Here is a 16,171-nt window from a genome sequence, read left to right on the forward strand (position 1 = left end):
AAAACTGGAAGAGTCTACAATGTTACCCAGCATGCTGTTGGCATTGTTGTGAACAAACAAGTTAAGGGCAAGATTCTTGCCAAGAGAATCAATGTGCGTATTGAGCATATTAAACATCCTAAGAGCAGAGACAGCTTCCTAAAACGTGTGAAGGAAAATGACCAGAAAAAGAAGGGAGCCAAAGGGAAAGGTACGTGGGTTCAACTAAAGCACCAGCCTGTTCCACCCAGAAAAGCTCACTGTGCGAACACCAATGGAAAGGAGCCTGAGCTACTGGAACCTACTCCCTATTAATTTATGGCATGATGGGTGTTAAAAATAAACTAATCTGTGGTCTATAAAAAAATAAAAAATAAAAATAATAAAAAATACCCAAACAAAAAACATAAAAAACCTAAACCAATTTATATCTAAATGCACCTTAGTGAAATTTCAGAACAGTGAAGACAAAAAGAGGATCTTAAAGGCAGCCTGGGACAAAAAGGAAGTTACCTATATTAGTATAAAAATTAGACTGGGATCCACTTCTCAGAAGCAACAGTGGAAGCCAGAAAACAGTGAAGCGATCCTGCCAGGACGTAGAGAAAACCTAGAATTATGTACCATATACAGATATTTTCCAGAAATAAGAAAAGAAAGAATTGGGACACGTACGTATTCCGTGAGATTTCCATCTGTTTGACCCAGCAGTCCCACTCCTGGGTATCTACACAAAGGACAGGAGATCGCTCAGTTGGAAAAGTGCTTGCACATCCATGTTTATTGCAGCATTATTCACAATTGTCAAGACATGGAGCCAACCTAAATGTCCACAAACTGATGAATGGATTGGAAAAGTGTGGCACATATACTCTATGAAATACACTCAGCCATAAAAAATAACAAGACCCTGGAATTTGAAGTGGCCAGATATGGAGGATCTATTGCTGAGTGAAGTAAGCCAGGCTATGAAAGAAAGATATTGTATGTATCCACTCAATATATACTGACTATCCACACTCTATGGTAGAGAGCAAAATATTGGAGGATATAAAAACAGTGAACGTGCTTAACGAGGATAAGACAATGTGGAATGGGGGACGGTGAGGAGAAGAGGATGGAGAAAGATAGCAAGAGAACATATAGAGAGGCAGGACGTCAGTGGAAAACAGATATGGCTTATTACCTGTTGATGATGACGTGTATAGTATTCTCAACTGGACTAGTCTGAGAAGTATTTCATGATGGGTAAAGTCTTTTTACGTGCAAAATGAGAAATAGTGATTGTTTAAAAATATAATTGTAATAATAATAATAATGATTGGGAAAAACATAGAAAAGATATTGAATGTTGAAGCGGGGAGATTAATGTCTCTGTATTGACTGACATGCATGGCATTCCCTTTTGAAAAAGCAATGTAATACACTGTAAAGTTATATGTTACCCAATGTAATATAAACAAGATTATGATGATAATAAAAAAATGATTAAAAAAATAAAAAAGAACATACCTCAGGCAGGAGGACATTTCCCAGGTGAGAAATTTGCTATGCTATGAGCAAAGATTTTTAAGAAGTGGTAAATAATAGATAGAAGCAAACTCTGACTTTAGAAACAACAATAATAAAATCCATGAGGTTAAAAAGTAGAAGGAATATGTCAGGCAATAACAAACTTAGAAAGTGGTTACTGAACCTAGAATTGTATGGATTATATAGTTTAAATTACACTGACGATTATAGCCTGTGTGGCAAAATACATAGTGCATTGAGAATGGAAAGGATGAAACACAACTCGTATCTGCAGATGACGTGACTGTCTAGCAGAAAATCCAGAAGAATCTATAGATAGATCAGAAAAACCAGGTTCAACACCAATTTTGGTAGCTACAAACCAATCTGAAATTATATTTCTATAAACAAGTGCCAACAGCTGAAATATAACTTAAAAATCTCATTCATAATTACATTAGAAAATACAGATAAACCCAAAAATAATTTCTGGTATGCCAGACTTTTATAAAGAGAAAACTATGACTTGGTTAAAAGACATGGAAAAATATATTAGGTTTATACTAGACTCCAGTTTTCAAGGGTTCCCTCCCAAATTTGATTTGTAAATTCTGATTTCTAGAAATTCTGATAAAAATTCCAATTTTTTTTCCCAGTGGAATTTATAAAACTGAATAATATAGAAAAGTACAGATCTGGGATGCCCAAGGTGCTCAGAAGAAAAGAATAAGGTAAACAGACTTGCTCCACAAGAGTTCTTGAATTTTTAAACAGTTGCAATAAACTGTTCTGCAGCCTTCTGGTTTAGAGAGCGAGACCCACATGGCCCACCACAGTCCGAATCCTGGCCCTGGCAGCTTAAAAAACACCACACCCAGTTCTTGTGCATGTGTGCCCAAAGTTGCAAGGATGGAAGAGAGTAGAAACGGCCCAGATACCTATCTTCCCATCCCTGCTTCATCTGTCTCCACAGTACTATTCACCTTCCAACGTATTCAGCGGATGTATGTATTTTGTTACCTGTTTCCCCCACTAGAACATAAACACAGGAAGGCAAAAATTTTACTTACTGTTCTTCCATGAGTGTGTGCTTGGAGTCTAAAATTGTGGCTGATGGGGGAAAAAAACTTCGTGATTCAGCAGTCCTACTCCAGGCAAGCATCGGAGAGTAGCTCAGATAGGAGACATGTGCAAGAATGTTTGTAGCAGTATAATTTCTAATGGGGACACACAACACACACACACACACACACACACACACACACACACCCTTAGCTGTACATCAACAGGAAATTGGTTCAAAGTAGATGATCTGTAACATGACTTCCCAAACCTAATGTTGAGTCAAAAAATGGTCTCACAAAGATACATACAGTACAAATCTATTATTTAAATTATAAAAGCTTGTAAAACTAAAAATGTACTATTCAGGACTATAAAAAAGTGTACAGACAGGGGCCAGCAGTTAGCGTAATGGCTATGTCACTGGACTCCCACGTAGTTGACCACAGTTCGCGTCCCGGATCTGGTGACTTAAACTCACACCAGGCGCGTGTGCGTGCGTGCCCAAGATCCTGAGAGGAGAATGGAGGAGAAGGGATTGCGGCGTGACCATCCCCCGTGAGTGGTGATTTCTCACTTTCTGTCTGTCTGTCTTTCTGGAGAGTGCACGCGTGCTATAGCAAAAATCTCTTCAAAAAAAAAAGAAAGAAAGAAAAAAGCAAAACAAACCAAAAAACAAAAAACGTGTATAGACAAACCAGGAGTTATAAACAGACCATTTGGAGCTGGCGAGTGCTGGTTTTGGTTCTCGTGACACCCTTTTGCTTTAGGAGGACGCCATTGAAGAGAGGGGTCGGGACAACCCCTGAGCTTCTACCAGACTCGAATGTGAGGAATTCGTTAAAAGAGGATTTCACCCACGGGTCTTAGCATTTGCTCGGACAGAGGCGCTCGTGAATCAGGTATGCGGCCCTTCTTCTTCTTCTTCTTCTTCTTTTTTTTTTTTTTGAGAGGGTTTTGCTATAGGGCACGTGGGCTCGCCAGACAGAGACAGAGAGACAGAAAGTGAGAAATCACACCCCCCCGGGGGGGGCGGTGGATGGCCACACAGCAATCCCTTCTCCATTCTCCTCTTGGGATCTTGAGCACGCACGCACACGCGCCCAGTGTGAGTTTTAAGCCACCGAGTCTGGGACGTGAGCCTCAGTCTACTACGTGGGAGTCCAGCGACATAGCCATTACGCTAACTGCTGGTCCCACGGTACGCGGCCCTTCTTAAACTGAGCAACTCTGGGGAAAGGGTAAGGTCACGGGTTACTTCTTTGCAGTCCTCATAATCTCTAGATCCACACTCCCAGGGACTGTGGCCCTTGGACGTCAGAGAGCCTGAACTCAAGTCCGGGGTCTGCTATTAACTATTTGCTGCCATGTTGGTAGGAGGCACGCTACATGAAGAAGGTCTATTAGGTCTTGCATAAGATTTAGACAAGCTAGTACTATCGAGGCCTTTTTACAGATACAGAAACAGACACACAGAAATGGAGAGTCTCCAATATCTGTAACTGATCAGCTGTAGAACCGAGATTCACCGCCAGGTCTCTCTGCGTCCCGATGAGCTCTCTTCCCTGCCACTCTCTCCCTTCTGAACCCCAGAGCCTTTGCTCTTCCAGCTGAGACATTCCCCCGTACCTCTAAGTAAACTTCACATGCAGTGTGCAGTATGAATTCGACCCAGAGGGAGAAACCGGGTGGAAAGCACGTCTGCCATTCCTGCAGGAGATGGCGGGCTCTCGCCCATCTGTTGTTTACCGAGGCTGCGAGCGCTGAGTGGTTCCCAGCAAGCAGTGTCTGCCTTCTGCATTTTCCTTTTTGGAAGATGTTTCTCGTCCTGCCCCTCACCACCCATTCGCTTCTGTCTGGTTTCTCTTCTGCTGGCCCCTTTCCCATAGCAGTTAGTGTTTGCCCTGCAAGTGCCAGAGCATTCATCCTTTCTTCCTGGAATGATGTGCCCATTTGCATATCATGCAAACAGCCCAGCTGCTGGAGTCCCAGTCAGGGTAATAACGGTCACAGTGTTTGTGCTGATTGCTCCTGGGGCTTTCTGGAGCCTGCTGTAAACTCCAGGGAGAAAATCGTTCAGTCGGAATCTCCGCTCAGATCCTGTGACATCATGAGTGAACGCTTGTGCTAAAAATGCACATGCAGCCCTCCCCGTGTCGGTGTGCTTTAGAGCCTGTGGACTCAGGAAGGTTTGTGGGTGGAGAGAAATGCTCGCTTGGTCTCATTTAATCCGTTTAGACTTTCAATCTGTTTTCTAAGTATACATTCACTTTTTTATTTTTAAAATTTATTTACTTTTAAATTTACATGTAATCACAGTTGTTTTTACACTGCGCAACGTTTTTTTTTCCGGCACAAATTCCATGCATATCTGTCAAGATAAAGACATTACTATATATATTATCATTGGCAAACAGCTTTTCCTTTTTTTTTTGTCAATTACACATACTCTTTATTTTCTTCCCCTGTTCCCCTCCCTCCATCACTGACCCCATATCCTCCTGTCCTTACTTTCGCTAGTATCCACCCTTACCCTCCCTGCTTCTATACCTTCCAAACTTTCAGGTGCTGCTGTATAGACAACTGGTGTATATCGAATGGGGACATACAGTCTTGACTTTCATAGTCTGGCTTCCTTTGCTTAGCTTTGAGTCTTTCATATTTGCCCACCTGTCATTTAGCCAAATGTCATTTTTTATGACTGAGTAGTATTCCACAGAGTACTTCTACCACATTTTCCTCAAGTCAGTCATCTAGTTGTGGACATTTGGGTTGGTTCCATGTCCTAGCAACTATAAATAATGCTGCAATAGATATGGATCTGCAAATGTTTTTCCAACTGAAGGGTTTTCTATCTTTTGGGCAAATACCAAAGAGTAGAATTACTGGGTCATCTGGTCGTTCTATTTGTACCTTTCTGAGGATTCTCCATATCGTTCTCCAAAGTGGTTGTACTAAGTTGCTCCCTTTTCACCACAGCCTCGCCAACACTTATCGTTATTTATTTTTAAAAATTTTGATCATTCTGACTGGGATTAAGTGGTGTCTCACTGTTGTTTTGATTTGCATTTCCCTTATGATAAGAGATGTAGAGCACATTTTCATATGCTTTTGGGCCACTCGTATGTCTTCTTTGTTCAATTCATTTCCCCCTCTTTTAATTGGATTGATTTTTTTTTTTTTTGCATAAGCTGCTTTAGTTCCCTGTATATTCTGGTTCTCTGTCCCTTATCTGAGGTATAGTTTGCAGATATATTCTCCCACTCTGAGGGTTGTATCTCACTCTACCCATTGTCTCTTTGGCTGTGCAGAAACTTCTCAGACTAATATAGTCCCAGTTGTCTATTTTGGGGACTATTGCTTATGCTTTGGAAGTCTTTGCCTACTCCAAAGTCTCCAAGAGTTTTTCCTGTTTTCCACCAGTATTTTTATAGTTTGAGGTTTTATGTTTAGGTCCTTGATCCATTTTGAATTAATTTTTGTTCATGGTGAGAGATAAGGGTCCAGTTTCATTCTTCTACAGGTGGGTATCCAATTCTTCCAGCTCCATTTGCTGAAGAGATTTTCTTTTCCCACTGAGTTTTCTTGTGCCCATTGTTAAGGATCAGTTGGGTGTATGTTTTGGGACTTATTTGGGGGTTCTCAATTCTGTTCCATTGATCTACCTGTCTGTTTTTGTGCCAATACCAAGCTGTTTTAATTATCACAGTTTTGTAATATGTTTTGAGGTTGGGAAGTGAGATGCCTCCTACTTTATTCCCCTCGCACAGCATTGCTTTGGCAATACGGGGCCTTTTATGCTTCCAGACAAATTTTGTGATTTTTTTTTTTTCTATTTCTGTGAGAAGTATCTCTGGTAGTTTGATTGGTATTGCATTAAATTTGTAGATTAATGTGGATAGGATTGACATCTTGATTATATTAATTCCTCCAATATAGGAACGTGGTAATGTTTTCCCACTTTTTTTGTATCATTTAAAATTTCTTTTTTCTAGTGTTTCATAGTTTTCCTTGTAGAGATCTTTGATGTCTTTGATAAGACTTATTCCTAGATATCTTACTGATTTTGTGGCTATTGTAAATGAAATTTCTTTCTTTATTTCTGTCTCATTTTGTCCATTGTTGGTCTATAAAAATGCTATAGATTTTTGTAGGTTGATTTTGTATCCTGCCACTTTACTATATTCGTTTATCACTTCCAGGAGTTCTTTTGTGGATTCTTTTGGATTTTCTGTGTACAACATCACATCATCTGCACATAGAGATAACTTCACTTCCTCTTTTCCCATTCGAATGCCTTTTATTTGACTCTCTTGTCTAATTGCATTGGCTAGAACTTCCAGCACTATGTTAAAAGAGAGTGGAGAAAGTGGGCCGCTTTGTCTTGTTCCAGTTTTTAGCATAGTGTTTCACACTGAGTATGTTAGCTATGGTATTTTTATCGATGACTTTTATTGTGTCGAGGAATGTCTCTTCTGTGCCCATTTTGCTGAGAGTCTTAATCAGGGAGGGATGTAGTATTTTATTGAAGGCTTTTTCTGCATCGATCGATATGTTCATATGGTTTTTAACCTTTCCTTTTGTTAATGTGATGTATTAGAATTATTGTTTTGCATAAATTGAACTGAAATAAAATCTGCTTGATCATGATGTATATGATCTTTTTAACATGTTGTTGAATACAATTTGCTAGTATCTTGTTGAGAATTTTTGCATCTGTATTTATCAGGGATATGGGCTTGAAGTTTTCTTTTTTTGTCATGCCCTTGTCTGGTTTTGGAATTAAGATGATGGAGACCTCATAGAATGAATTCAGGAGGAGTCCTTCCTTTTGAATATCTTCTTTAAATTCAGAATTAAAGCCATTGGGACCTGGGCTCTTCATTGTTGGGAGGCTACTTATTGCTGATTCAATCTCTTGCTATGTGTCCGTTCAGAATTTCCATTTCTTCCCAGTTCAGTCTTGGTAAGGTATTCATGTCCAGAAATTTGTCCATCTCATCTAGATTTTTTGTTTGTTGGCAATAGTTGCTTACCGTGTTCTCCGATGATCTTTTGTATTCTATTGTATCTGTTGCAGTAACACCTGTCTCCTTGCTGATTTGACTTATCCGGTCCCTTTATCTGTCCCTCTTGATTAATCTAGTTAACGATGTGTCAATTTTGTTTGTCTTCTCACAGAGCCAGCTTTTGGTTTTATTTTCTGGATAGTTCTTTTATTCTCTATTTCATTTATTTCTGCTCAAATCTTTATTCTTTCTTTTCTCCTGGAATGTTTTTGTTGTTGTTGTTGTCTTTCCAGTTCCCTGAGTTGTGTTGTTAGGTAGTTTATTTATTTATTTATTTTTAATGTGCACTAATTGCTATGAACTTCCCTCTTATGACTGCTTTTGCTGTGTTCCATAGGTTATAAACACGTATTTATTCATTATCACTGGTTTCAATGAATCTTTTGATTTCAGTTTTAATTTCTTCTGTAGTTGTAAAGTCATTCAGGAGTAAGATGTTTAGTTTCCATGTGTTTGTGAATTTTCAATTCTCTTTCTGTAGTTGGTTTCAAGTTTGACTCCATTGTGGTCTGAAAAGATGCCAGATATGGGTTCTATACCTCTGAATTTGTAAAGGCTTGTTTTGTGTCCTATCATGTGGTCAATCTTTGAAAATGTTCTATGTGGGGATGAGGAAAATATATATTTTGTGGTAGTTGGGTGAAATACTCTGTAGAAGTCTGTCAAATTCATTTCATGTATGGTATTATTTAGATTTTGTATCTTTTTGTTTATTTTTTGTCCAGACGAAGTCGTGGGGTGTTGTGATCACCTGCAGTTGTGTTGCAGTCTACCTCTCCCCTGAGATTTTATGGTCTCTCTTTAATGTATTTAGTGCTCCAGTGTCCAGTGCTTAGACATTTACAAGTGTTCTATCTTCTTGGTGAACAAGTCCTTTGTCTCTTCTTACATCTTCCACCTGAGAGTGTCTTTTGTCTGCTATCAGTGTTGCGATTCCAGCCTTTTTTTGGTTTCCATTTGCATGGACTATCTTTCTCCAGCCGTTCACTTTCAGTCTATGTATGTCCTTATCTGTGAGGTGTTTCTTGTAAGCAGCATATAGATGGCTTCTGCTTTTGTATCCATTCAGCCAGTCTGTGTCTTTTAATGGTGTAAGTTAACCCACTAACATGCAATTTTATTATTGATATTTGTGGATTTATTCCTGTCATTGTGTTAGCCATTTTCTCAGTTGTTTTTTGTTCTCCTGTTTCTGTTTGTCTCTCTTTAGTTTTCCTGATACAATTCACTCCTTGGTACTTCCTGTAGAGCTGGTCTATTATTGGCGAATTCTTTCAGTTTTTGTTTATCTGAGAATACTTTCATTTATTCTTCCCATTTGAAGGATATAGTATTCTTGGTTGAAATTGTTTTTCTTGTAATGATTTGAATACACCTTCCCATTCTGTCCTTGCCTGCATTGTTTCAGTTCAGAGGTCTGACATTAGCCTAATGGGATAATCTTTGTAAGTAATTTGATGTTTCTCTCCTGCCATTTTAAAAATATTATCTTTGTCTTTTTATCAATCTGGCTATGATGTGCCAGGGGTACATTATTTCTTGGGTCTGAATTTATCCATGTTGCTCTATATTGAGAAAATTCAGACAGTATTTCATGAAAGAGGTTTCCCACACCTTTAGCAGATTCTTCTGGAATACCCATTTCATTATGTGGGTATTTGGATGTTTCATGGTGTCTAAAATTTCCCATATGTTGTCCCTACCCCCTTTTTTTTGGTTGTTTTTCTTTCTTTTTGGTTATTTGGTCTATGTTGGAGTCTTGGTCTTCCAGGTCAGAACTTCTTTCTTCAGCATGGTCCAATCTGTTGTTAATGTTTTCTAGGGAGACTTTAATTTCTTGTATTGTATCTTTCATTTCTAGGAGTTCTGCTTGATTCTTTTTTAGGGTATCTATTTCTTTACAGAATTTCTCTTTCATGTCCTAAAATGATTTTCTCATTTCCTGAAACCGATGGTCTGTTTCCTCTTACGTCTCATTGAGTTTTGTCACTATGAAGATTCGGAATTCTTTTTCTGACATTTCTGTGTATTTCTCCATGCTATCCCCCGTTGGGGGACTACTATGCTCACCTGAGGAAGAGTTACCAGCTCTCATGTCTCTTCTAGATCTGTGTTGGTTTCTAATCATCTGATGCAGTGTTCACCTTTTTCCATTTCTTGGAGTAGGTTCTGTAGTACTGGCAGAAGAAAGCTCATTCTCAGTTCCCCGGTGTGTTTGTACCAGAGGGCCGTGTCTCCCAGGTCAGGGCCGTTAGGGGTAACTTTAGGTGCTTGGTTCCTCTGCCAAACAGTCAGCTCTTGATGAGGTAGGAGCAAGCTACAGAGATGTAACTTGGTAAAGAGGGTCAACTTGGGATGTACAAAGCGCAGCATGAGGGCTGCTGTACCAAAAGTACCAGTGGAGCTCCCAGCCCTGAGTGTGGGCTCACCCAAGGAGACCTGCCCCGATTAGGCGTAAGTATCCCAGCTGGCAGTGGGCAGGATACATCCAGGCCAAGGAGCGGTCGGCGATGGTGTGCAAAAAGTCCCAACGTCCCTTCCTATGTTCACTTCTTTAAACCAACCTCACGAAAACCTAAGAATCCAACATGTTTCCACAAATATTGTTTTCAAAAGTGATCAGCCATACTCTCTATAAATTGAATAAATCAGTTTTATAATATTCTAAGCAGATAAACGGCAATGAATCACCTGACTGGCCAGCTTAGTCTGAGACACAAGATAAGGGTTCTGTCAACATTCAGCCAGGATTTTTGGATTTTTTTCCCCTTTATTTTACCTACTGTTCTTTCAATTAATTTTTTTCCTTATTTCTTTCTACAAGCAAAATTTATACTTACTCACCAGACCTAGAGTCACAGTTATCTTTTCTAGACTAGCTGAGGTGAAGGATTAGAGAAATACACTCCTTTAATAAGTTACACTCTGTTACAGGAGAATCATTGAACTTACCGGCTCTGAACAATTCAAATAGATTTTTTTTCCATGATACCAATCAGTACTCCCCAAATGGTATTTGTTTTGAAGCTTTGCAATTTTAAATGATCAATTAAGAGCTATAGTTTCTTAATATTCACATTTATATGAATGCATGAATATGTTTATACTACTTTAGATTGCATGCACTTTTGAAAATATGTGTAATTTATTTAACAAGTTTCTAAAAATTTGACCATTCATCATTTAGGGTCAGCTTAAATGAAGCTTTGATTTAAAAAATGGCCAATGGTCAGATTGCAGCCGCCGCTAAATCCTCAGAGAACTTAATGAATGTATCTAATTATTTTATAATTTAGTGTTCTGATTTATAGACATGCTGCCGTACTAGAATGATTTTTGTCAATAACTGTCTTGAATTCTAAGACTTGAGGTGTAGGAATTTCAGGTAGAAAGGAGGCAAGTTAAATTACAAACCTACAGGACATTTTTTCGGCCAGTCCAGTTTTTTATTCCACGCTTCCTGTTTCTCTAGGTTGGGCATGTCGGGCATAAACGTGAGCGTAAGCACCCATATTGCAGCATACAGTCTGACTAATCCCTCTGAGAAGTGTAGGACAGCGTGTGCACGTCAGCCGATGCACCAGCGCAGGAGAAGTGTCTCCCTTTGATTTTTACTTTACAACTTAGCTTCTTACTTCACTCTGATGTCGGCATATCTTTCTTGGTCATCTTTTCTACCTAGACTCATTCACGTGGTAATCTTACCGCAAATGCCTTCCCATACATGCTGATGGTTCCGGAATGCAGCTCATCGGTTCTTAGCGCTCCCTTAAATTCTACATCCGTGTTCGATTGCTCGATAGAAATCTCACTGGGAGGTCTAGCAGGCATCCCACACCAGACTTGCACATAACGGACTCCTGCTCGTCCTCTCTAAATCCCTTCTTCCATAGCCTTCATCTCAGGGAAGGGCAGCCTCATTCTGGTTGTTCAATTTAAAATCCTCAGTGTCGCCCTTGACTCCTCTTTTTCTCTCATCCTATCTGATCTGTCAGCAAATTCTCTTGTTTTAAATCTTCAGAATAGATCCAACATTCATTACTTCTCACCTCCTCCCCTCCTACTCTCCCTTTATCCATTCCTGATTCTCTAACACACACCATAGGCCCGTTAACTTACACTTAATGGAAATCGATTTCTTGTAGTCCCAGGACCTGGGAAGTCCAAGATCAAGGGACAGCAAATTCAGAGTGTGGTGAAGGCTCTTTCTCTGCTCCACCGACAGTGGTTCCTACGGAGTCCTCACACGACAGAGGGCTAAACAGTGAAGGGGTGGAAGGGGCCAGCTGGCTCCCTCAGACCTATTTATAACAGTCACAGCTCCATCCATGACGGCCTTCATGGCCTAATCACTTTCCATCAGCGCCATCTCTTAAGACCATCACCTTGGGGTTTCAATTCCAAGATAGGAATGTCGGAGGGAATCATACATTCAAATCCCAGCACTTCCCCACTCTCTCCCACCCTGTCTATTCCCAGAGTAGAGTCACCATAACAGCGTAAGTCGAGCCACGGTAGTCCTCCTCTTAAAATATTGCATTCCATCCACTCAAAATCCTACGGCAGTTCCCCATTTCCTTCAGACTAAAACCCAAAACGTCTTTCTGATGGCCTAGAAAACCGTCCTCCCGCATAGCCCTGACCTCGGTTTCCACAGCTGCACCAGCCTCCTGGCAAGCCTTCAACACCCCAGCCGTAACCCTGCTCCAGGAACTTGGCTCTTTCTCAGACTTCTTCCCGAAATGCTCTTCTTCCAGGCACCCACACTGCTAGCTCCTTCACTTCACTCAGCTGTTCCACGTCACTCTCTCAGGGGAACTTTCCCTGGAAACCTCTACTGAAGTCTCAGTCCTCACTTGTCACATTCTCCTTCCTGGCTTATTTCTTTGCTCCTTAGCACGTATCACTAACATCCCCAGTGTCTTTCATCTTGTTTGTAACCCAGTTTTTCACTACAATGTGGTCTCAGGAAGTCTGTTTTGTTCATAACTTCGGCCCCGTTAGCTAGAACAGCATCTGGAGCAGAATCGGCAAACACAAATACTCGTTGAAGGAGTGAATAAGAGAGCAGCGAATGAGTGATTGATGTCGTACTAGTGTAGTGTTGGCGATCGCGGCTTCTTAGAATGGGATCTCCCTTCCATTAACGCGTTGCATCAAGCACCATATCTCTCTCACTCTTGTTCTCTCCTACGGATCTTTCTGATCCTGGGTGTCCCTCATCTAGACCCTTCTGTAAAAATGCAGAATCTCATCTTCAGCAATTAGCAAAATGATTGTGCGTGACAAGTCTCCAGTGCAGTCAGATCACCCTAGATCCAACATTCCTTCACGCTCCATCTGAGGAGGCAGAGGGAAGGGACGGGAGCTAACAAGCTTGTGGGAGATCAACCCGGCCACCTTGCTGTGGTTCTAAGGGAAAGGTGGGGATTTATGTTGGTTCTGATTTGAGCAGAAATACTTGAATTTTATGGGTCATGAATATTTCTTAGGCAAATCAATGAGTGGTTAACTTTCATCACTTTAATTTGGCAGGTTATTTCCATTCATTTTGTCCTGAATTCTCTGCAAGTATCATTCATTAAAACAAAACAAAACAAAACAAAACAAAGGAAAGGAAAGGAAAGGTTCCTTGAAGGAAGGAGGCTTGCTTTAAAACAGCATGGCTATGGCTTGATTGTCACACACTGCGTGCATGTTTTGAAAATCCATGTTGTGCACCACAAAAATGTATAGCAATTAAATGTAAATAAGAAAGTATAATTAAAATAGAAAAAAAAAACATGGCTAACTTTTAGGACTCTATCTTAAAGCAATAATGACCCAATATCCATGAGTGATTAATATCACAACGATATTTGTTATAATTAAAATTACAAAGCTATTTGATTGTAAGAAGGAAATGTTAAGTGAAATATTTTATAACAATTAAATTGGAACTTTTGCATCACTTTGGATTGCGGAGTGCTTGAAATTTGGTTTATTTTATTTGGAGTGATAAGGAAGGGAAAGCATATTTTAAACCTGCTTATGGACTACGAATGCTTTAGAAACAAAAGAGGCAAAATAACAGTCTTCAATTGGCCAGAATGACCTCACCGTAAGACTGATTTGGTTTCAAGTTTCATTACATATTATTGTTCTTTATAATAGTGCAGTCAACTTACTAATACACTAGGAAGAAAGAAGTCCAGTGACAAGTGAATCCTGTTTCTGATGTATGGATTCGAGGTGGGATCGTGGTACCCTACAGATAAGTAAGTTGCCAGGCAGTCTTTGTCCAAACTGGGAAGCTTCTATGAGAGAAAGAAATTATTAATAACATCCACCAGAACAAGAGGCGAAGATGGGGACTGACGCAGCGAGTATGGGCCCTGCTATAGATTAAACGTTCATGTCCTCCCACATGTATATGCTGAAATCTTAACCTCGAAGGTGATAGCATTAGGAAGTAGGGTCTCTGGGATGTCATTAGGTCATGAAGGCAGCGTCCTCATGACTGGATTAGTGCCATTGCAGAAGCGACCCAGAGAGCCACCTTGACCCATCCACCATGTGAAGACAGCTTTGTTTACCAGTCACCCCGAGGATTGTAGTAAAGTGCCTTGCTTGTCTGAAGCGCTCAATTCTCCAGCCTAAGTGGCTGCTTCTTATCCACACAGCTGAGAAGATTGGGAGAACTAGATTAACTGTTTTCCCCTGTTCAGAAATCACCTATCTAAAAAGATACCTAGTAAGTACCTATTTTATACTTAGACAAGGTTGAGGAAAAACTCAGACTAAGTATAAAAATCTGATGGGAGGATGTGGTTATTAAAAACACCTATCCTTGAGTCAACCTTCAGACTTACTGAACCGATTCTCTAGTGAAGAATTCCAGAAGAGATATGTTTTAAACAAACTCTTCAGATTCTTTTATTCAATAGACAAGTTTGGGAAATGCTCTTCGATATAATGTTAAACTTTTGGCTGGTGACATGGGGAGTGTCTTCTCAAGCATACAGACATGTGTTTTCATGGATCCAAGTAAGGTAAACTGGCAAGAAATGTCATGAAATGGCTCACATTGACAGAGTGAGGATCTCCGAGAGAAGGAATTACGTTCGATTCATGCGTCTATACTTGATATGTTTTCAGTCAGTTATAATCATACGTAAGAAAAAACACAGTAACACTATCAAGTCGCTCTTTAAACATCTTTACAGTACAGGTGTGGCTTAGTCTTTTTCCTTGACATATAAGTGAAATACTTTGCGTTATAGGGACAAGGTGATTCCTCTGAGGTTCCTGGCACTCAGGGAGCTTCAGGAAGCTGTGTAGGTTGCACAGCATGAACGGGCACCTCCTGGGGTATGCCGTATGCACCTGTGCCTCGTAACCGGAAGTCACTTATCTTACATTAATGCTTGTATTAGAGATTATATATGGAAAAGCAAGGTGCTTTGTCAAGGCTTTTGCATATTTAGCAATTTCTGTGTAAGTTATTAGTGAAGTAAGACGAATGTGAATGAGCCTTCGTGATAATACAGAGAGGGCCCAGATGCCGGAGCATGAGCTCGTCAACATTGCCACTTGGCAGGCTGAGGCCACACGGGAGGCCTGGGCACTGTGGAACATACCTGCAGGTCCAGCTACTCAGGAGGTGAAGGCAAGAGGATTGCGTAAAAGGCAACAGTCTGCCTAAAAATATTTTTAATTCAAAATTTAAAGTAAGATTTAAAATCATGCAGGAAAAAATTACTATGAATTTTAAGTTAAAATGCAGTATTTCAATAACAGAATTGGTTCAAGCAGTTACATCGCTACAAATCATATTCGCAAGCTGCCCAGGGTCTAGAGGCAAAACAAAGTTGATGTTTAGAAAGCACTTTGAGGCCCCCTCAGCTCAGTCGCCACCTTGTTCACCACAACCCGTTCTTTCTCTTGGCTGAATTGTGTGGTCTTGGTTTTGTCCACTTAAGCATTTGCAGTTTGAATAACTAAAGTGACAAGGGGTGACGGGGATTCATTCATTTATCTGTTCAAGTAACCAAGAAATAATGAATGTCTACTATGTGGGGAGATTTGAATGGAAAACAGAAATGAATCTGGCCTGAATCCTCTTGTCAAAGAGCTAGAAATATACGGAACACATGATGTGTGCACAGCTAATTAACTGCATGGGGGGCGGATAATAAATGCCACATGAAGGAAGAACCAGAGAGAGAGAGAGAGAGTTACCCTCAGCTTGGAAACTGAGGACCTCTTCCTGAACAGAAGCTTTGCAAGCAGGTCCTTGAAGGGTGGATGGGGCTTGATGGCTACGGTCATTGGAGACATGAGTGAGTCAGTATGACAGGCAGAGGCTGTGAATAAAGGCCCGGGCTGGGGACATTTAGAAGCAGCGTAGCTGGTTCTGCTGACGGCAGGCAATGGCAGGTGCACAGGGTCGCAGGGGCTTGGTGGCAGTCACGTGACCTGAGCACAGTGCTGAAGAAGCCAAGGCTGAAGCATTCATTCCCCGCATCCCTGCTTCTCTGTTGATGCTTTCAGAAGGAGGCCCAGCTAAT

This window comes from Tupaia chinensis, unplaced genomic scaffold, assembly GCF_000334495.1.
Source record: "Tupaia chinensis unplaced genomic scaffold, TupChi_1.0 Scaffold000212_1, whole genome shotgun sequence".
NCBI lineage: Eukaryota > Metazoa > Chordata > Mammalia > Scandentia > Tupaiidae > Tupaia > Tupaia belangeri.